Source organism: Narcine bancroftii, chromosome 1 (genome assembly GCF_036971445.1).
Source record: "Narcine bancroftii isolate sNarBan1 chromosome 1, sNarBan1.hap1, whole genome shotgun sequence".
Taxonomy (NCBI): domain Eukaryota; kingdom Metazoa; phylum Chordata; class Chondrichthyes; order Torpediniformes; family Narcinidae; genus Narcine; species Narcine bancroftii.
In genome coordinates this window covers 135,675,122-135,697,785 of record NC_091469.1, presented here as the reverse complement: position 1 = coordinate 135,697,785, position 22,664 = coordinate 135,675,122, and the positions used below count along the sequence as shown (strand labels likewise).

At 43.3% G+C, this 22,664-nt stretch overlaps 1 protein-coding gene across 14 annotated transcripts in view; it reads left to right on the top strand.

The window, feature by feature from the left end:
- The window catches only part of LOC138764513 (teneurin-3), a 4,541,667-nt gene that overhangs the window by 3,102,941 nt on the left and 1,416,062 nt on the right, over positions 1 to 22,664 (top strand). The gene's annotated exons all lie outside the window — the stretch shown is intronic.

The following is a 22,664-nucleotide window of genomic DNA, read 5'->3' as shown; positions in this document are numbered from 1 at the left end:
CCTCTTTGATTGGTATCATAAATTATTTCACACTGTACATTTATCATTTTTTTTATTTCTTCTTGTATGTAATATTAAAACTGTCACATTAAATGTTGCCTGTCGTTGGTCAGTCCACTGAAGAGCGATTAAGCTGATCTTTGCCTCAACATCGTTGATCTGTCTTTGTTCCGTATTATTGGCACTGGCCATGCGTCAAAGTTCTCTCGTTCCTTTTCTTGGAAACTTCAAAGGATCTTGATCTGCAATCTTTCTGGAGGTGAAAATACCAATTTCTAATAAACTTTGTGTGAAATATTCTGTGTAAATTCAGACTTAAATGTCTGGCTCAAAAATACCCATTACAGGGTATATTCTTGGGTTTAATTTCAACAATCAAAAATAGGAAAGTTAGAATTGGGTCACGTGATGAATTGCATAACATTTTAAACTCAGCTCTTTTCTGTTAACAACTCACCACTTCTAGGTTTTACAGATGGGAGTTATGAGGGGCCACAATCAATTCCGAGTGTGGCTTACCAGTTACAAAAGACATATTTCTGTCATCAGAGCCACCTATATCCCCATCCAAAGCTCCAGTGGTTCGTACCAAGAAATTGGATCAGGGAGCATAACAAAAAAAAAATTGTACATGTGTTAAAGCAATGCCAACAATTTCTCACAAAGAGAAAGATCATTCCTGATGCGATTTAATTGAGCATGGCTGACTTTTATTTGTAAAGTGTTATTTGCAGAAAGGTTGGAGGTGAGGAGGAACTGTTTTCCCCAAAGAGTCGGGAATCGGTGGAATTCTCTGCCCAAGTAAGCTTTTAAATAAAATGCAATTAAATATATTTAAGACACAGTGAGATTAATTTTCGCATAGTAGGGGAATTAAGGGTTATGAGGGAAAAGCAGGTAGGTGGATCTGAATCCGCGGCCAGATCAGTCATGATCTTATTGAATGGTGGAACAGGCTTGACAGACAAGATGACAGGCCCTTGCTTCTATTTCTTTTGATCTTTAGCCCTTAAATGAGCATCTTGCGTCCTGGTCTTCTCTGTCTTAATGACAGATAATGGAATATCAATATTAAACCGGAGACCTTGTTTTTGATTCTGCAATCAGGAATCAGCAAGGTCACATTTTAACAGCTGGTTCAGACTGAAAACCACCCTAATGGTTTTTATAATTAAATTACATTTAGATATACTGCAAGGTAACAGGCCCTTCCTATGAGCCCATGCTGTCAATTACACCCAATTGACCTACAACTTCCATATGTTTTGTAGGGTGGGATGAAACCAGAGCACCTCAGGGAGAACGTATGAACTCCCTACAGATGGCGCCAGATTAGAACCCAGGTTGCTGACGGCGTTAACCGCTATGCCAAATGTGCCACCTGTTTTTTAAAGAGTAATCTTTTCAATTTCATGATTTCTTTCTAAGGGTATCCCCACACTTGGCCATCCAGGTTAAATAGAGCACTCACTTAACACATCAAACGTGGGATAAATCTAATTTCTCCGTTTTTATTTAGATCATATCAGTCTTCAAAAATTAAGGGAAGTAAAGATTACATATTTACAAACTGTTTCATCCCAGTCTGACATGTTAAGAATCCACATAACAATTTTCTAAAGGATTAAATGTGACGTAAAGTTCATGGCAGGATGAACTTTTCCGAACATCCGAGATGGATAAAATGAGAGAAAGTAGATTGAGGGCAAAGGGTAAGAGATTTAGAGGGGATCTCAGGGTGTAATTTTTCACGCCAAAAATATTGAGCACTTGCAATATTCTAGCAGTGAGAGTGCTGGAAGCAGAGTCACTGATAGCATTTAAGAAGTACCCAGAGAACTGCCTTGACTGTGGGCAAAGAGCTGGTAGATAGATTTTCTATATATGTGTGCTATTGTTTGGTGTGGACATGGTGGGTTTCCATGCTGTTTTCCTGCATGGTTCCATGATTCCATAATTTTATAATCTGAATGATCTCCACAACAAGTATAAACCCAACTTTGCAGCTTGCAACTTCTCTCTCTCTTCTCAGTTGTGGTGCTGGACAAGTGGTACCTCTTTGTGAGCCTTTCCAGGGCAAAAGAAAAAGATTTTTTTTTTGTGCGTGTTTTGCGTAGATAACAATAAAGGAAACTTCAACCTTAAATAATATAAAATCACATAATAATAAGCTGCTTTCATGTGGCCAGAATACCCGTCCGTAAAGCCGCCTATTTTACCCCAATATGGCTGTCAGGTGGCCACCTGAAAATGGAGAAACCTGGCCCCGAGAAGCACTTACCTAACCCTCCTTGGGTAGGTATATTCTCCGGCGTGGAGCATCCCCTGTTGCACCTGAACATAGCATCGTGAATGCAGCCCAAGACACAATCCTTCTAAGGTATTTAGTAAAGATTTAACATCCTATTAAATATTGTTTCTATCGCCATCAGGTAGGTAACAACAGCGCCTTACGTTTAGTTAGTGACTTTAATGTCGCAAAGCGACTATTCGGTTTTTAAAAAACTACTTTGGGGCATTAGATTACATAACCAGAAACTCAGTAAAAAATAGTACATTGCTTCGAAAACTCAGAACCTTGACAGCTGAAGGCAGGGCTGTCAAAATTGGCACAATTAAAAGATGACATAAATAAGAGGTCAAAATTAAAGGTCTGAAGATATCTCAAAAGAGATACAGGGCTTGGAGAGGGGAAAGGAACACAGCAGTGACTACGGCCACAATCCACATTCAGGTGACAGAAGGGCGTCTTCTCCGCGGCCACCTGAACGTCCCAGATGCACTCCTACAGCCACATCTGCTGGCGCATTATCTGCATCCGAGCACCTGAAAGCAGCTATAGAGTTCAGATACATGCATTCATTGAGATTGTTATATTCAGATCACTTACTGAATAAGACAAAGATTAAATGATTTCTCCAACTCAGAGGAGAATTCAAATTGAATGGAATTGGTTCCAGGGTAAACAAGCAAATGTTAAAATTCAAGCCAGTTTGTTGTTAAAAAAATTCTGTCCTTCAGTAGCCTCAGGAGTTGTAAAGCTGAATGCTGCAGAGGTACTGGTAGAGGTGAGCTTTGTTTATAATCTGAATCAAAATCTATTGTCATGAACCATGTCACGAAACTCATTGATTACATCTGGCATCACAGTTGCAACATTTAAATAAACCACATTACAAAATAAATATAAATAGAGGAAGAAAAGGACAAAGTAAGGCAATGTCTGTGTTTCATTGTTCATTCAGGAATATGATGGCAGGGAGGGAGGAGCTGTCGTACTGCTGAGTGCTCGTCTTCAGGCACTTGTACCTTTTTCCTGATGGAGGCAGAGTTAAGTGGGCATGGCCTGGGTGGTGGGGGTCCTTGAGGATAAAGGATCTGTTCAATAATGTCTATCCTTCAAACTGCAGGTAGTCTGTGATTGGAGAGCAGACATTGACACGGAAAAATATAGACACTCAGAAAATAAGGGAAGAGAAATTATTTATTCAGAGTTGGCTTCACCATTGATCACTTCCTGTTTCCACCTTCTCACCATATCCCTTGGCATTGAGAAATATATGCTCCTCTTCCTTCAATATACTTCATGATTTGACCTTCAGCTGTGGTAGAGAATTTCACAGCTTCATCTTCCTGAGTGAAGAAACTTCTCATATCGATCCTAAAGGGCGAAACCAGCACCCTGAGACTCGGGCTCCTGGATTTTCCAGCCAATGGAAATGTGCTGCCTGAAACAATGTTGTATGAAGGAAAGAATTAACAAAAATTAGAGGATCAAGCAACATTTATTCAGAGAGAAACCATGTCGATATTTCAGGTCAAAGATCTTATATCAAACTGCAAAAGTTTGTAAAGCAGAGAGGAGGAACAGAACCCAGCATGGGCAGCACAGTTAGTGCGACGGTTAGCGCAATGCTATGACAGCACCAGGAACCTGGGTTTGTATACAACGCTATCTGGAAGGAGTTTGTACAGTCTCCCTGTATCTGTGACGATTTCTCCAGGTGCACCTGTTTCCTCCCACCCTCCAAAACGTTTGGGTATTTGTGTGGCACAACTTTGTGATCCATGGTCTAAGGCACTGACAAACTGAGACTATCAGTGAATTGGAGGAAAAACACCTCATTAACATCCACTTCTCTGGTTCCCATTAAAACCCCCCCCACCCACTTCTTCCTCCCCCCGACACCTTTCCCCCAACTCTGTTCCCCCACCCCTCCACCTCTCTCTCTCTCTCCCTTTTCTCTCTATGTCCTTTCACAAAGCCAGAATTAATTCTCACATCTCCTCTTATCATATCCAATTAATACCTTTTGTTGCTCTGGATTCCTGCCCTAGCCAGTCTTCAGTCTCGCAGATGCCATTCTATTCTTTGTTTATTTCTTGAAAAAAGGCTCATGCCCAAAACGTCAGTAATATATCTTTACCTCCCATGGATGCTGCGAGACTGGCTGAGTTCCTCCAACAAAGTATCTGAAGAATTTCGTGTTTCACCTCATGGGCCGGAAGTGTCTGTCACTGTGCTGTGAGTCTGAATTTTTTTTTAAAAAAGAGCAATGGAATGTCTCTGATAGGGTGGAGCACAAAATAAGTTAAATGGCAGAAATTGGATTCAACTGAGGCAAACTGATGAAGGCTTAAAATGACAGTTAATATGTCTGCATAAGGTGTAAGGGGAAGAAGAGTAGATGAAAGTGAAAACAATGCTTGCCATGCGAACTACAAAACAGAGCAATTTCTGGAAACACAACATTAGAAAAAGCTCAGCAATTACTACGTGAATATCCTTCCTCCCTCATGAGAAAAAAGGAGCATTATATTTATTACCAACCACCTCAATAACTGTGGTCTCCAACTCTGTATCTTTCTGAACGTTATTTTTTTTTTTCTCTCTCGCTCTTGAAATGTCTCTGGACTTTCCATGATTTTGTTGGGATCTGTCCACATCTTTAATTTCCCGACGCTTGCGGCATGTGACCATGAAAGCAGAAATGGGCTCTTGGAATCAAGAACTGAGCCAATTATACTTTATTTTACCTTGTGTACTCCTTGGAAAATTTTGGCAAAAGATGCAGGAGCTCCAAACAATTTCCTGGCTGAGTTCCTTCTTTTATGGTACTTTAGAGGACATCTCATTGCTCTGACATCTTTACATAGCTGTTTCCAGTTCATTTGTGCAACATCACATTGAAGCACTATCGATTAACCACTTTAGATTGAGAGTCGTGATTCATAGGCATTAATCATCTCAACATATTAACACATCTCACATATTGCTGGCCCGGTTCTAAGGCAGGTACTGAGGGACAAGTTTGGGCATAACAGCCTTTAAGGGGGGATCTGAGGGGAGGAGTCCCAGGTGCCAGGGGTGGGCCAGCCCATACAGTACAGTGTTAATAGCTACCCAACGGTTCCACCACATTCACCCATTTTTTGGAAACAAAGTCCGGTGGGGTGAAGTGAGCCAATGTCCATTACATGTTCAGCCTGTCCAGTGGTCTCATCTGTCATTGTGACTGTCATAGAGTTTGCTGCTGGCTCCCGGGTGGTGTTTTGTGTGATAGGCTGTGCCTCCGGTGGCTGAGGGCAGGGGTTTAATAGGACTGTGGGTTTGTTTGGTCTGGGATTGGAGTGGGGCATCGTGCACAATTAGTGGGGCCAGCTGGCCGGGGATACTGTAAAGGGATGTAGATTGGTTGGTTGAAGGGTCCCCTGCATGTGGCAGGTCTCGAATGAAAACCATGTACTGGCACCCATCCTGATACTCCACGTAAGCATATTGGGGGTTCTCGTGGAGGAGGTGGACCTTTTAGACCAGAGGGTCAGTCTTGTGGCTCCTGGTATTGCCTCCGGAGCAGGACGGGCCCAGGGGTTGTCAGCCATGTGGTTCCTGATGCCAACTTCCTGGGGAAGGAAAAGAGCCTTTCATGCGGCATCTCATTAGTTGCAGTATAAAGGAGGGACCTGGTGGTGTGGAGCACCTCAGGCAGGACTTCTTGTCACTGGGAGATGTGCAGGCCTTTCGACCTGAGGGCTAGGAGCATTGCCTTCCAGACAGTCCCTTTCAATCTGGCCATTTATCGGATCATGCTCGTCGCTATGCCCTTGGCCAGCAGGTACTGGCGCAGCTCCTCACTCATAAACGAGGATCCTCGGTTGTTATGGATATAGCAGGGATATCCAAACAGAGCGAATATGCTATGCAGTGTCTTTATGTCTGTGGCTGTGGTCATGTCCGGGCAGGGGATAGAGAAGGGAAAGCGGGCATATTCAATGATAATACTTAGGAGGAATATGTTCCTGTTGGTGGAAGCGAGGGGGACCTTGAAGTCCATACTCAGCCATTGAAAAGGGCGGGTGGCTTTAATCAGATGAGTTTTGTCTGGCTGATAGAATTAGGGTTTACATTCGACGCAGACTGGGCAGATCCGGGTCAGTACCCTGATATCTTCATCCAAGTAAGGGAGGTTGTGAGCTCTAATGAGCCTGGTGACAGAGGTTGTTGTGGAGGGCTTGGAGGAATCTCCCTGGGTCAGTCCATCAAGAGGTTCGTTGAGCTTCCCGGGCCGGTACAAGATCTTGTAGTTGTAGGTGGATGGCTCAATTCTCCAGCTTAAGATCATAATTTTACCCTGATGTTTGTTATTGAACATAAAGGCAACCGCACATTGGTCAGTCAGCAGGGTGAATGGTTTGCCAGCCAGGTAGTGCCTCCAGTGGTGCACAGCTTCGACTATGGACTGGGCCTCCTTCTCGATGGCTGAGTGCCAGAGTTTGGGGCCCTGAAGAGTTCGGGAAAAAAATGCCACGGGCCTGCTCACCTGGTTGAGCATGGCAGCCAGGGCAAAGTCAGGCGCATCACGCTCCACCTGGAAGGGGTTGGATTCATCCACTGCATGCATTGCTGCCTTGCCGATGTTGCCCTTAGTACATGTGAATGCTGCTTGGGTTTCTGCCAACAGGGGAAAAGTGGTTGATTTCACTAGGGGTGGGCTTTGTCTGGGTAATTAGGGACCCACTGGGCATAGTAAGAAAAGAACCCCAAGCATCGTTTTAGGGCCTTGAGGGTATGGGCTAATGGGAGTTCAAGCAGGGGGATCATGCAGTCTGGGTCTGGCCCAATGATGCCATTCTCACCCTGCAACTGAGGATGGCCAGCTGTGAAGTGTTGAACATGGACTTCTTTTGGTTGTAAGTGAGTTTGAAGCTTTTGGCAGTCTGGAGAAATTTCTGTAGATTAATGTCATAATCCTGCTGGTCAAGGCCACAGATGGTCACATTGTCAAGATAGAGAAATGTGGCCTTTAGCCCATAGTCATCCACTATCCCGTCCATCTCCCTCTGCAAGACAGAGACTCCATTGGTGACCCCAAAGGGGACCCGGAGGAAGTAATAGAGGCAGCCGTCCAACTCGAAAGCAGTGTACAGACTGTCCTGTGAACTAATCGGGAGTTGGTGGAAAGCCAACTTGAGGTCAGTGGTTGAGAAGACGCGATACTGAGAGATCTTGTTCACCTTGTCAGCGATGTAAGGGACTGAGGAGGCATCCAGCTGGGTAAAATGGTTCATTGTCTGACTGTAGTCAATGGGCATGCAGTGTCTCTCCACTCTTAATTACCACCATCTGTGGTCTCCAGGGACTGGTGCTAGGCTCTATGATCTCTTCTGCCATAAGTCATTAGACTTCTACTTTGAGGAAGGCTCTGTCTCCAGGTTGTATTGCCTGCACTTGGAGGTGACAGGCTTGCAGTTGGACGTATGGTTCTCAAACAGGGGTGGCGGTAGGACCTGGTGTGTGGACAGACTGCAGGTCGTGTTGGGAGGGGAGGTCGAATGGTTTAAAAGTTGGTAGTTGCAGACCATGAGGGGGCGTGTGGCCCGTCAAACTGCATTTGGACACTCTTGAGCTGGCACTGTAAGTCTAGTCCCAGTATGACTGGTTGGCAAAGCTGTGGCATGATAAAGAGCTTAAAGTTCTTTTAGTCTGTACCCTTCGCAGTCAATGTCACGATGCAGCTGCCATGGATCTCAGTCGAGAGGGATTTGGAGGCCAGGGAGACTTTACAATTTGCTGGGGTTACCACAATGGAGTAGCGCTGTACTCTGCCTGGGCGAATGAAGCTCTTTGTGTTCCCGGTAAATAGGCAGTTAGTGACACGTCTATTTACCTTGATGTCCATCATGGCCTTGGCTAGTTAATGTAGTCCTGGTACAGGGTAATTGAGGCCAATGTCTAGTCATTGTGTGAATAGCTGTTGTAGTGCCTGTTCGGGGGTGCCCCCTCCCCCAAGATGGCTATCTCCATGCTGCGCATGCAGTGCTGCTCCTTGGTGATGGAAGTGATGCTCAAAGTGCTGCCGTCCTGCTTTTCTGCCATTCCCTGTGACTGAAAGTGACACAATCCAAGATGGCGGTGGCTGCCAGCCACATACAACGCTACTGGAGGAAGGTTGGGGCTGACATATCTTCTCGTGGTGTTCCTTCTTCCTGCAGGTGGATCATGTTGCATTTCGGGCTGGGCAGTTCTTAGGGGGATGTTTCACGTGGCCACAGAAGTAGCACTTCACGTGCTTGCTTGTGGCAGTGGTAACCTGGGACCCCATGTCCCATGATGATCGCGTCCATGCTCCCCATGTGACGGATGCATTTTCCGAGGAGAAGACCTTTGTTTTCAGCTGCATTGTCTCGAGTACTTTAGCCAGGTTGACTGCTTCTTGCGGGCTTCAATCGCCCTTTCTCAAGAGTCTCTGTCTGATGTGATCAGACTTGAATCCAGCCACACATGCATCATGCGTCAGTTTTTCTAAGTGGACAGTAGCAGAGACATTTCTGCAGCCATAGGCTCACCCCAGCTCCCACAGAACCCACATGTACTCATCCACCGACTCACCAGGCGCTTGTTATAAACTGCCCAGTAGGTACTTGGCATAGATAATATTTGCCATGGTCCGATACTGTCTCTGCAGGAGCTCCATTGCGGTCAATTAAATAGTGCAGACCCTTATCATCTGAAAAATGTGGTAGCCAACCTGAGCAAAGAGTAGATCTCATTTATCTTCCTCACACTGCATGTCGTTGCATCTCATGAAAGTGTTGAGGCAGTGCAGCCATTGATCGAATTTGATGGAGGCCTCCAGATCCGTGTCCAGTTTATCCGCCCGTATTGCCTTGTCCATGGCCCAAAACTTAAGGTGATTAAATTGTAGCACTGAGAGTCATGATTAATAGGCTTTAATCACCTTAACACATCTCACATGTTGCTGGGCCAGTTCCAAAGCAGGTACTGAGGGAGGAAGTACCTGTTATGTTGGGCATAACAGCCTTTATTGGGATTTCCGAGGGGAGAAGTCGCAGGTGAGAGGGGTGTAGGGGCACCCCATACAGTACTTTCATCCAGACACTGCTAATAGCTCTACAGTGGTTCCATCACACAAACACACATCAACTTAATAAAATTGGCCCCTTCTCATCTGGGAATGATTACTACTATGTACTATTTCCCTTCATTCATAAGATGCTAAATCTTATTTTCATCATACCAACAAATGCTCACCTCTGGTCACCTCATTACAGGAAGGAAGTGGAAGCTATGGAGAGGATGGAGAAGAGATTTACCAGGATGTTGCCTAGATTGGAAAATATGCCTTCTGAGGCAAGGTTAGCAGAGCTTTAGGTCTTTTCTCTTTGGAGCAAAGAAGGATGAGATGTTGCTTAATAGAGGTCTACAATATTAAGAGACGCATCATAAAGTAAATAGCCAGCACTTTTATTTCCCAGGGTAGAAGTAGCAAACATCAGATGACCTTGGTACAAAGTGAAGGGAAGAAAGTTAAGGGAGACATGAAGGGTATGTTTTTAACACAGAGAGTTGTGGGTGCCTGGAATGCATTGCCAGGAGTGGTGTTGGAGGCTGAAACAATAGGGAGACTCTTAGACAGGCACATGGATTAAAAAAAAGGGTTATGAGATAGGGAGTGTTTAGTATTTTTAAGGTATATATAGGCTGTCACAATATCATGAGCCGAAGTGTGTGTTGTATGCTATAACGTTCTACGTTCTTTGACTTACCCAGCTTTATTTCATAAAATTATTCAGAACTTTCCCCACTTCTAAAAGCAAAAATTTCAAATGATGAAAATGCTGATGTATTCAGCTTCTATAGAGAGAGAGAAACAAAATTAATCTTCAGATCAGTGATCACTCCATTGGAACATTAACTATTTTTTTTTGTCTCTCCAAACGTATCTTCCCACATTTTTTTTTGGTTTGTTGCAAGCTAACTAAAATATTGTTCTTATTTGCATTTTCAAGAAAAAATGCAATGCCTTCTGCACCCTTTCAACTAACTGAAATATTTTGCTTGAGAAAAATTGACATTGGCCTATTTCCTTTGGAGTTATGAAACCTTGCACATAACGAGTCAATTAGTTACGATTTCAAACGTTTTCTTTCCACCCACATACCACTTTACTAATCACAGACCATCTATGGCATAGGGAATACTTAAAGTGGTACGAGAGTGGAAAGAAAAAGGTTGAGAAACACTGAACTAACTTATTCAAAGTGAGGTAACTGAAATCCATTGACATTGCAGCCCTATTTAAGTGTCGCTCAAATTTGTCTGCAGTTGTTCATCTCTTTTCTCCTTTTGCTGTCTGTAGAATGGAGTTTGGCAGCCCTGAAATTTTGTTCCTGAGTGCACCCTCTATGGATTGATGTATTATTGTATTCATTTTAAGAACATCCTTATTTCCTTTTTAATATTATTGTGTGCTTTTAAGGATACTTTGTACAGTGCTGAGCATCTGCAGTTGATTGCAAAGCAATCAAGAAAAAGTATGATAAAAGTCAATTTTATTGTGCATTTCACCATGAATCAAGAGTTAAACCAATGAAGCTTTACATCGTATAACTCCATTTGTTGGCCCTTCAAGCATAATATCCATCTTCACAATTCCAGCTGGATTTTTAATCAATACTGTTGACCTTTCCTTTTTAACTTCCTTGTGATCTGATCAGAGTACCTGAAGTATTGAATCAGAATTCCTGTCTTTCTGCCTTAACCCTTTGCAATGAAAATCATGCAATCAAACACTGTCAAACTCCTTTTTCGTTTCTACTGTCTTTCAAACTACCTTAACAAAGCTGTCCTCCAGTTCTATCTTTGGCCTCTCTTCTGAATCGGTGCTAAAATTGTCTTCCTCCTTAGATCATTCAAACCCCGCCCAAAGACACTCAGAACCCTCCACTGTCAGGCTAGATTCTCATTTTGCAGTAGATTCTGTTGCTATTCTCACTTTCTCAATGCCTCACAATTCTAAAAACTCTCCATGCTGCCACACCACATTTTCACCAGGTTTGTCAACTCGATCTGTGGAATGAGAAGATTAATTTCCTGCTTTGTCCATTATGTCCTCATGCATGAAGACAATACAATTATGCACATGTGTGCAAATCTGTCTTATTGAACAGCATGGTTAAGCCTGCAAAATCTCTAACTTTGAAAGACAGATCCGCCCTTCATTTGAACAGGATATCCAGTTAATTCCTGTTGACATCTCCAGCTATAACTCTCACATGCTTCACTTCTAACGCAACAGAGTGATAATGTATGGACAAAGAGCATTTTACAATGTTTAAACACAGATGACAGTACACAGGGCTTGATACTTTAGTGAACCTAAGGAAATGAGCTAGAACCAAATTACCTCCAAACAATATTTTGTGCCTAATGCCAGATTTTCCACCTGGATGTTCCATCTGCATTGCTTGTTTTAGCAAAGTTCAGTCAGTTTTAACAAGGAATTGAAAACATTTTTGATTCTTTCTGTGTTCACAGTGTGGTTTATGATATGTGAGGAAATCTGTTGTTTGCAGAAATATTTATACTGAGGGAGCATTTGCTCATGTACTAATTCAATTGTTATACATTTGGCAGTGTTTGCCCAATAGGAACAATTGGACAAAGCAAATATTTGCTTGGCATGGGTAGCTGTTCAACCTTTTTTTCAAATGTACATTGAAATGTTCCCCTAGAATATAACTTCCATTAGATAAACCGCAAGAGGCACTTTACGAATATGAAGTCACCAGTAGGGTCATGAAGGTCATGGAACAAATTTTGAATCACAGCCCAAAGCAGTGAACATCGCCTTGCTTCATCAATTCTCTCCCACATTATTTGTAATGACACAGTATTTGGCAGTCTAACCCCTGAACCCTGGTATAAAACTAATAATTGTTTAATTTGAAATACTAGTGCTTGTGCAAAGTATTTTGCTTGCATGCCTTAGCACTTGCTGGACCCCAAACATAGTTTTTGCACCATAAAATCATTTTCCCTGCACTTAAAGTGAGAAGGTTCTTGAAAAGGTTAATCCACCATCCGATGTTTAAAAAAAAACCTGCAGAAGCTAAGGGTGACTTTGATGTATGGAGCTTGGGTTCACTACTAGAATAGGCAGGAAGTTGTGCTGCTATGGACTTTATGGGAGCGCAGGAGGCCATGGCAGCAGAGGAGCATCAATGGACACTCAATGTCTCTGAAGGGTCTGTCATTTGCCTCTCTTTTTCTTCTTGCTAGTAGTTCTGGACAGTGGTGCCTCATTGTGTGTCACAGAACAGTGCACATAGGAACAGGTCCTTTGTCCCATGACATCTACATCGAACATGATGCCTGCATATGAGATGCATTTCTCTATATACATGCGTCCATCTCAAAACCTTGTAAATGCCACAATTGTATCTGCTTTAACTAGCAGATACGATTTAACGAGATAGACAACAGACTCGCCAAGGCAAATAGCGCCTTTGGAAGACTACACAAAAGATTCTGGAAAAACAACCAACTGAAAAACCTCACAAAGATTAGTGTATACAGAGCCGTTGTCATACCCACAATCCTGTTCGGCTCTGAATCATGGGTCCTTTACTGGCATCACCTACGGCTCCTAGAACTCTTCCACCAGCGTTGTCTCCGCTCCATCCTCAACATTCATTGGAGCGACTTAATCTCCAACATCGAAGTACTCGAGATGGCAGAGGCCGACAGCATCGAATCCACGCTGCTGAGGATCAAAATGCGCTGGGTAGGTCACGTCTCCAGAATGGAAGACCATCGCCTTCCCAAGATCGTGTTATATGGCGAGCTCTCCTCTGGCCACCGAGACAGAGGTGCACCAAAGAAGAGGTACAAAGACTGCCTAAAGAAAGCTCTTGGTGCCTGCCACATTGACCATTGCCAGTGGGCTGATATCGCCTCAAACCGTGCATCTTGGCGCCTCACAGTTCGGCGGACAGCAACCTCCTTCGAAGAAGACCGCAGAGCCCACCTCCCTGTCAAAAGACAAAGGAGGAAAAACCCAATATCGAACCCCAACCAACCATTTTTCCCTTGCAACCATTGCAACCGTGTCTGCCTGTCCCGCATCGGACTTGTCAGCCACAAACGAGCCTACAGCTGACGTGGACATTACCCCTCCATAAATCTTCGTCCGCAAAGCCAAGCCAAAGACTCTGCTTTAACTAGCAGCCAGTTCAATGCACCTACCAGTTTCTATAGTGAAAAGATTTGCCCTGCACATTTCCTTTAGACCAGGGGTGTCAAACTCAAATTCACGAGGGCCAAAATTAAAAACTTGGACTAAGTCGAGGGCCGAACTAAATATTTATTGAAAATTTTCAACAACATCTGCATGTTTTCTCATCTTTCAACATATGTAATGTTAAACTTTTTCTTATCAAAATAAATGTTCAATAATAGTTTTGGATAAACTTTTTCCAGAAGCATTAACAAATGAGAAATAAAATATTCAATAAATAATATTTCTCTATAGAGGATTTGTCAAATGTTGCTAGTGTGCTGTCGAATAGTAAAATCTGAGGGCTATTGAGAATGTGGGAGAATAACATGATTCCTGAAACAATCAAATGGGTGACTAATTGTGGGCATGAACTCTAGCAAGGTTATTTGCCATGCCCTTTTTCCATTGGTACAGATATCCTTTGATTTACACACTTTTCAAGTTTTATGCCTAATGAGCTTGTATCCAGGTTCAGGACCATTTTTAACCAGGAATATATTTATCACTGTGACATGAAACGATTGGAAGATCGTTTTATCCTGAGATTAAAGTTCATAATACTTACTCAGGCCTGTGTGCAGGAGGGTGGGGGTTTGCGGGCGATCGGGTTGGACAACGACAGTGCGGGGGCATCGGCTCTCGCTGCAGGGCGGCATCTCGGCGGATCAGCGGCCCCGTCACCGTGAGTCATGGATCGGCCTGCGGCAGGGAGGGGGAGTGGGCAACGGTCCTGGCGAGGTCAGGCCCGAGACCTCTGGTTCCGGGCGCTGGGAAGCGACCTTGGCTTCCCCTGACACTGGCCAGGCCCCAAAACCAGAGTCCACGGTGAGACCCTGCAACGTAAACAGAGGAGGTGGGTGCGATTAGCAGGCTGACACCAATGCATTCTGGGATTTATTGTACTACTGTGCATACGCTATACTGGCGCGGTGGCCAGCAGGCCGCCTCTAATACATTTTTGAAATGATCTTGCGGGCCAAATATAATTATATCGTGGGCCAAATTTGGCCCGCGGGCCAGAGTTTGACATATGTGCCCTATGCCATCGGAACTCTGTAATTAGTAAGGGATTGCTTAAGGTGGGATGTGAGTGGGAAGGAAAGGGTGAGAATCACTGCTCTAGACCCAATTGTAACTGAAATATTTTGCTTGAGAAAAATTGTCATTGGCCCATTTCCTTTAGCGTTCTGAAACCGTGCACATGACGAGTCAATGAGGGATGATTAAAGCAGTGGTCTACAAACTTTTTCTTCCCACCCACAGACCACCTTAAGCAATCCCTTACTAATCACAGAGCACCAATGGCACAGGGACGCAAGTGGAAAGAAAAAGGTTGAGAACTGTTGTATTGTGGTAACTCCACATCTGATTAGGTTAATTGTTAGGCAAGTGGTCAGAGAAGGACCCCCCCCACCCCAAGAAAGGCTTAAATCTCAGGAACAAAATAAGCTTCTGTCTCACTGCTCCCAATCTTACACACAGTCCTGATGTGGAATGTGGGGTCGCAGCTCCGCGTTCACCCGAGTTCAGGTGCTGTCTGTGTGGAGTTTGTATGCTCTCCCCTTGTCTTGGACCAACAGGTCGGTCGTCTGACAAAGACACCTGAACCCCCCGTTGAAACGCCGGCGTCCGGGCAGTGGAGGAATTGGCTGAGAAGAGCGCGTTGCTCCCACCCCCCTCCCATGGTTGGAGAGGGATTAAACTGCGATCTCACGGCGCCGGGCTTGTCTCCAACAAAAGGAGCGGGAGGCAGGGTCCGCCGCGCACGGAGCGAGGGGGAAGGCATCGCCAACAAGACGTTCGGTCCGGCATCGCCGCTGAAGCGCAGACCCAGCGAGGATGGTCCCCAACTCCAGCCGCGTCTGTGTGTCCGGGAGCCGGGTGGGCTGAGTGCGGCGCTCTGATCCCTGGGATTCGGGACTCTGAGATCCCTCCACACCTCCGGTGTCTTCATTTTCACCTTCAGTGTGCATGCGCTATACTGGCGCGGCGGCCAGCGGGCCAACTCTAATATATATTTAATATGATCTTGCGGGCCAAATATAATTATATCGCAGGCTAAATTTGGCCCGCGGGCCAGAGTTTGACATGTGTGCTTTAGACTTTAATCCTCACACTTTAAACACACGTCCTCTCATATTTGACATTTTTTTTTACTCTGGGAAAATGATTCTGGCTATCTTCTTTATTTATGCCTTTCATAATTTTATAAACTATATTAGCTCTCCTCTGAGTTTTCACACTCCAGAGCAAAGTTAAGTGCTGTTTGAATAAATAGTGCAGAAGCAGTGTTTAGGACTTTGGCGGATCAAATATTCAAGCAAATTTTGGGACTGATGCAGAACAACTACTTCAGTGGATAGTACAGGATGAAATTTAGTGGAGCCTTAATTTTGAGTTAATTAACAAGTTGTGGTCTCTGTGAGGTAGGTCTGCTTTTACTGACCAATGGCCCTGAAACAATATGGAAGAGGCAGAAATGAGTCAGCTACTCATAATCTTATGTCCTGTGTTGGTAAGTGCATCTGACTTCTTCCCTTAAATAATATTGGGAACATGATAGTGCAGGTGTGACCTCACTCGACTGTACAGGCTGGCACACCTCTGACCCTGTAACTGCTCCCCGTAAGATTCCCAGTGAAGACTGATAGCCTTATTCTCCTCCCTCCCTTCATACCAGCCTTGAATCCACACCAGCACCACATCGAGATGTGCCTGATGTTTCAGGATATTAAAGCCTTTAATTACTCACTTTAAGCCTGCTTGTGGTTATTGATCACACTACATGGACATCTGTTCGGGCAGCCATTCTCAACAGGGGGCAGAAAACACCCCCCCCCCCCCCCCCCGCCACTCACCAGGGGCCACAGCACATTTAGGTGTCTCCGGAGTGAAATCATAATTTTTTAAATACTTTTTTAATGTAGTCATTAGGAGAGATGTATGGAAGAAACCAACTAATCTTGATTGCTTCACAGAGAAGGGTCCTAAGGAGACTAGCCAAAATAAAATTGAGAATGGCTGCATTAGGGATTTTTCTGCAATCCACTTTATAATTGATTCCCCATGAATGTAAAGTTCAGGATGAACTTTTCCAAGAAAATTATGAAAGCTGATTAATTTACAATTTACCTCAACATATCAAACTTGCAGCCCCCTTTGAGGCTATAAGTGCAGATGTGTAGAACAATAATTTGGAAATAATATTCCTTCACTAGGATATAGCAACAAAAGCAGGGCAGCATGGTGAGGGTAGTGGTTAGTGCAACGCTGTTAAAGTGCCAGCAACCTGGGTTTGAATCTGTTAGGAGTTTGTACATTCTCCCTGTGTTTGCATGGGTTTCCTGTGGGTGCTCCGGTTTCTTCCCACCCTTCAAAACATACGCAGGTTGGAGGTCATTTATCTGTAATTGGGTAGCATGGGCTTGTGGGTCAAAAAGGCCTGTTACTGTGCTGTATGTCTAAATTAAAAAACTTTTTTATGACCAAACATTCTTTTGTTCATGCCCCTTTTCTCTTTAAATTCATGATTGGGTCTGCATTTATTGTTGAAAAATAAGGGCATTCAGCTTGTGCTTTTTGTTGGGGTTATTGTTAATATTGGATAAAATGTTAATGTGTTTAATCTTAGGGTCAAAGATTGGAGAGATTATGAGAAATGGGCTCAACTGCTCCCCCTCCAATCAAAATCAGGTAGCCATCTATTGCTATGAGAATTAGAATATTTAAGAGACAAATTTAAAATAGTTTCACAGGCACTAAAGAAAAGAGGTTCACAGAAGAAAAACTGTATATTGCCAAGTGGCCTAATTTTCAGGCTTTGGGGGATTTGTGAAGGTCATCAGAATAATAAGAAAAATGTTTAAAACCCTGGTAGCATTAAAAAAAAATTGTTGGCTTCAAGTTCAGGAGGGAGTTAGGTAGCTCTATAAATTAATAAAAACATAGGAATAAAGGAAATTTTAGGACAATATACAAAATATTCAGGGTTAACCTCATAAGAGCAAAGAACAAGTGGTTAGCTAAGAATCCCCAGGCAAGTTAACAATTGCTCCACTTGAGTTAAGATGGTACACATAAAGACAATGACATTTGTCAAGTAAACAAACTCAAATATCCTTACCAAAAGTGACAATTAAAATCAAATTATTGATCATTGTGTCAAATTTTGACCCAGTGTGTAAAATTTTGCCAATGGTAAAATAATTTAGTCGAGATCATTGATGTGGAATGTCTGCCTGGTTTGCACATCATTATGTTTCAAGAACTGTATTACCTAAATTAACGAAAGGAGAAGGAAATGAAAAGAATTGACTCAGTGGAATTTCTTGTTTATTTTTATTGAATGACAACATTGTTTGACTGGTTTAATGTATCCTAGATTTTGTACTTTAAATGGATGGCGGGGAGGTAGGGAGGGTGGGATGGGAGGAGGGAGGTGGGGAGAAAATGGCACTGTATATATTTGAAAAGGAAAATGTATGTATCATGGTCAATGTGGTTTATAGTGTGAAAAAAAAATAAAAAAAAACTGTATTTCCTGTAAAATGGGAAACATTTTGGTTCAGGCTAAATTTCCCTATGTTCTGTTAATGAATTACAATAAATGGAGTAAGAATTGATTTTGACTGAATGCTGGAGCAACTTTTACCCACACCGGGCAGGCAGCAACTATTGTGGAGCTGCAAGTTTCCAAATGGGTATCCGAACGATAAGTTCAAGGCTGGGTGATGTCAAGTGAAGCAAAGCACGTATTGTGCTGTGGGGGAAGATAGTGATATTCCCAAAAGGTGGACTTGAAATAACCATGAGCTATTTTCCTTTTGAATCGCTCAGAGGACCATGCCTCTTTCTGTGAGACCCATAAAAATAATTATAAACTGCCATTTGATGGTGTCTTTGCCAGTGCAACTACTCAAAGTGTGCTTGATGCATGATCTGGCTGGTAAGGAAGAAAATAATAGAAAGGGAAGTCAAGTTTAATTGGAGTGACAATAGATAACGGTGCTTAAGCTTTATGTTCTACAAAAAAGATCTTTAAAAAAGGGGTAGGAATTCACCAAAGTACAAAAAAATTGTGTGGAAAATGCAAACACAAATTATTACTTCAGAATAAGCCTGGAAAGTAGATCCAGAGGGCATAAGTAGAAATTAATAAAATGTAAATTTAGATACTTGGATAGAATTCTTCATGCAATAAGTGATAAATGTTTGGAATAATCAAGCAAGTCAGGTAATAGAAGTATTGGGGCTATTTAAAATATAATTAGATGCGTGATAGGAAACTTAATATAACATAGAGTCATAGAGTCCACAGCACATAAATAGTCCAGGTGGCCCAACTTGCCCGCTAGACAAGGTGGTCCCACTGACCTGTGTTCAGAATCAAAATCAGAATTTATTGTTATGAACATGTCATGAAATTCAGTGATTTGTGGCAGCAAAAAGTGCAAAGATTCATATTATAAGCATCTTACAACATTACAATTAAAAAAAATTAAAATAATATCGCAAGAAAAGTAAGGCCGTGTCTTTGGTTCATTGATTATTCAGGAATCTGATGGCAGCGGAGAAGAAGCTGTCCTTGTGCCGCTGAGTGCTCATCTTTTCTCCAATGGTCGCAGAGTGAAGAGGACATGGCTTAGGTGGTGGGGGTCTTTGATGATAGAGGATGCTTTTTTTTAAGACATCACTTCATGTAGATGCCCTCAATGGATTGAAGTCTGATGCCCGTGATGTCCCAGGCCGAGTAAAAAACCCTCTGGAGTTCATTCTTGTCCTGACAATTGGTGCCTCCATACCTGGCAGTGATGCAACCCGCCAGAATGTTCTCCACCGTACACCTGTAGAAGTTTACAGGAGTTTTCGGTGACATACTGAATCTTCTCAAACACCTCACAAAGTATAGTCATTGGCGAGCCTTCTTTGTGATTGCATCAATGTGGAGGCTCCAGGACAGATCCTCAGGGATGTTGACACCCAGGAATTGAAGTTCTTGACCCTCTCCCCTACTGAGACCTCAATGAGGACTGGGTCATGCTCCCCTAATGTCTTCCTGAAGTCCATTTTCATTAAAACGTAGATGGAATTGGAATTGTGTCTGGCCACACAGTTATGGGTGTATAATGAGTAGAGCAGTGGGCTAAACACGCGTCCTTGGGATACACCTGTGTTGATAATCAGTGAGGAGGAAACATTGTTTCCAATTTGTACTTTCCAGTTACAGAGCCCTTGAGTTTATAACTACTTTATAACTAGTTCTCCTTGTTATAAGTAAGGTTCAGGAATTTTGCTGCACTGAGGGAATAATGGTATTGAAGGCCGAGTTGTAGTCGATGAAGAGCTGGCGTATGTTTGAGTTGCTGTTTACAAGGTAATCCAGAGCTGAGTGATGAGCCAGCCTTATTGCATCTGCTGTGGAGGCAAATTGCAGAGGGTCCAGATCTTTGCTTAAGTACGTGTTAATTCTGGCCATGACCAGCATTTCAAAGCATTTAGTAAGCCCTTATTTCCCTGAACCCTTCCTATTCCATATACCTATGTAAATGTCTTTTGATCATTATATTTGTCCATGCTCTTTGCACTTCCTCTGTATGAAGAAAGGATCAGAATCAGAATTTTATTATCATGAACAAGTCATGAAATTAATTTCTTTTGCAACGCCAATCACAATGCAAACATTCATATAAACCACCATACAAAAAATAATTAAAATGGTGCACAAAAAGCCAAAGTAAGGCCGTGTCTTTGGTTCATTCATTATTCAGGAATCTGATGGCAACGGGGAAGAAGCTGTCCTTGTGCTGCTGAGTGCTGGTCTTTAGGCTCCTGTACCTTTTACCCGATGGTAGCAGAGTGAAGAGGGCAAGGCCTAGTTGGTGGAAAATGTCCCTCAGGCCCCCTGATATCTTCCCTCTCACCTGAAATCTATGCCCTCTAATTTTAGATTTCTTTCAGCTTCCTGATCGTGTCAGAAGTGTGCATTTGGAGCTCGGCTTGCCGATAGTTCAGACTGAAGGAGTAGGGCTGCAGTGGCTGCAGGAGCACTGAAGGAAAAGCCATTGACATTCTGTGACCCGGTGGGGGGATCTCTCTTTTGCTACTCTTTCTCTGGCTGTAAGGGGTGCTGGACAATTTTTCCTGATAGCGGATCTTTGTCCGCCTTAAGGTAGACTAAAGGAAACTTCATATCACATTTTCTGCTTTACTACTTGGCAATAAATTAATTTTGAACAACTTAACTATGCCCCTCTATTTTCTAACCCCCTCTAAGGTACCCCTTAGCTTCCTGTGCTCTTAAAAAAATAGTCCCAGCCTATCCAGCCTCTATTTATTATTCAAGCTACCAGTCCTGTAGCATTCTCATGAATACTTTTTGCATCCTTTTCGGCATACTAATATCCTCTGATACCTGGATGACCAAACAGCACACGATACTCCAAGTACAGTCTCACCATCCTGTTGTACAGTTGGAACATAATATCCTTGCTCCTGTTCTCAATCTCATGCTGAATGCCTTCTTCACTACCCTGTCTGCTTGTGTCACCACTGTTATGGAACTCTGCACCTGTGCCCCTAAATCTACATTTACAGTGTATGTGCAGTTTTGGCTTAACCTGTCTGCCATTCATTACTCGAGTTTCCCAGTTCATATCAATCCTTAGATAAGCCAAATATATATGATTTCATCCACAAACTTACTAACCATGTTCATGGCATTTCCATCCATGTCATTCATGCAGATGTCAGCCACAGTCCTCCAATCTGAGCAACAAACTCTCCACTTCTCATGCCTTTCTCAAGCCCATAGAGATTCAGGATTATTTTACTGTCATGTAATAAAACAGATGTAATATCATGAAATTGTATTTAGTCTGCCCTTAAGGCAGACAAAGATTCACCATCAGCAGAAATTGCCTGGCACCCCTAACAGTCAGGAAAGAAAAGCAAAAGCAAGCCCTTCAGAGTCACTGAGTGTTTGTGCATTCGCCTCCAGCATTCCTGTATTCTCTTCAGCTGCACAGACTTTGGTCCAAGCCTTCGGCCACCTGAGTTCCAGATCCAGACCTCCAACAAGATAAGGAAGCCTTCGGCGCCCAAAGACCCTCAGAAGCCCCTCCTACCCTTGGCACTGTCTCACATCCCTGTTCCAACATTTGATTCCCCTTCAGACAGTATCAAGTCGGTCTCCAGCAGTCTGCAGCCTGGTGTGAGTCCTTTGACCGTAAGTTGCCAGCAGCCCACAGCCTGTGTGCTCTTTAGCCATAGATCCTCTCACTTGTCTGCGACTGTGGACGTCTCATAGGGACACCCTCCTCTGTTTCTCCTTTTCAAATGGGGGATGTTCTTCCTGTTTCTGATGCCCTGCATCAGTTCTCGGCTTCCTTGGAGTCTGCAACTCCTTGAGGCTGCTCCCAGCAAAGGCAGCACCATCTTGGATCCATACCTTGCAGTAACAGGATTTTAAAATAAAAATACCATCTCCTCCCTTAACAGACCATGTAAAGCCTGTAGACGGCCTTTGGCGGCAGGAAAGGGCAGTAGAACCCTAAGGAGAAGCACTGTATTTCCACCCCCCACTCTCCCCAGCATTTCTTCAAAAACACAATCAAGTTTATGAGACATGGTTTCCTACGCACAAAACCGCCTATCCCTAATCAGTCCTTGCCTTTGCAAATGCCAATTAGATCCTAAGTGTCAGAATTTACCCACTACTGATGTTAAGCTTACTGGCCTATAGTTCCCTGATTTAACCTTGCTACCTTTTCTTTAAATAAAGGCCTATTAGCCAACCTCCAGTCTTCTGGAATGTCACCCATGTTTAACAATGAAGCAGATCCCTCCACACCAGTTCCTATCTACATTTTCTTCTATGGCTTCCCATAGTATCCTGTTATACACGATCAGGCTCTGTGTATTCAACTATCCTTAAGATGTCCAGCACCTCCTCTTCTCTAACATGGACTTTCTTTAAGACGTCACGATTTACTTCCCAGAGATCCCTACCTTCTATGTCTTTCTCTATGGAAAATACAGATGAGAAATATTCATTGAGAACTTCATTGAGGATCTCATCGACTT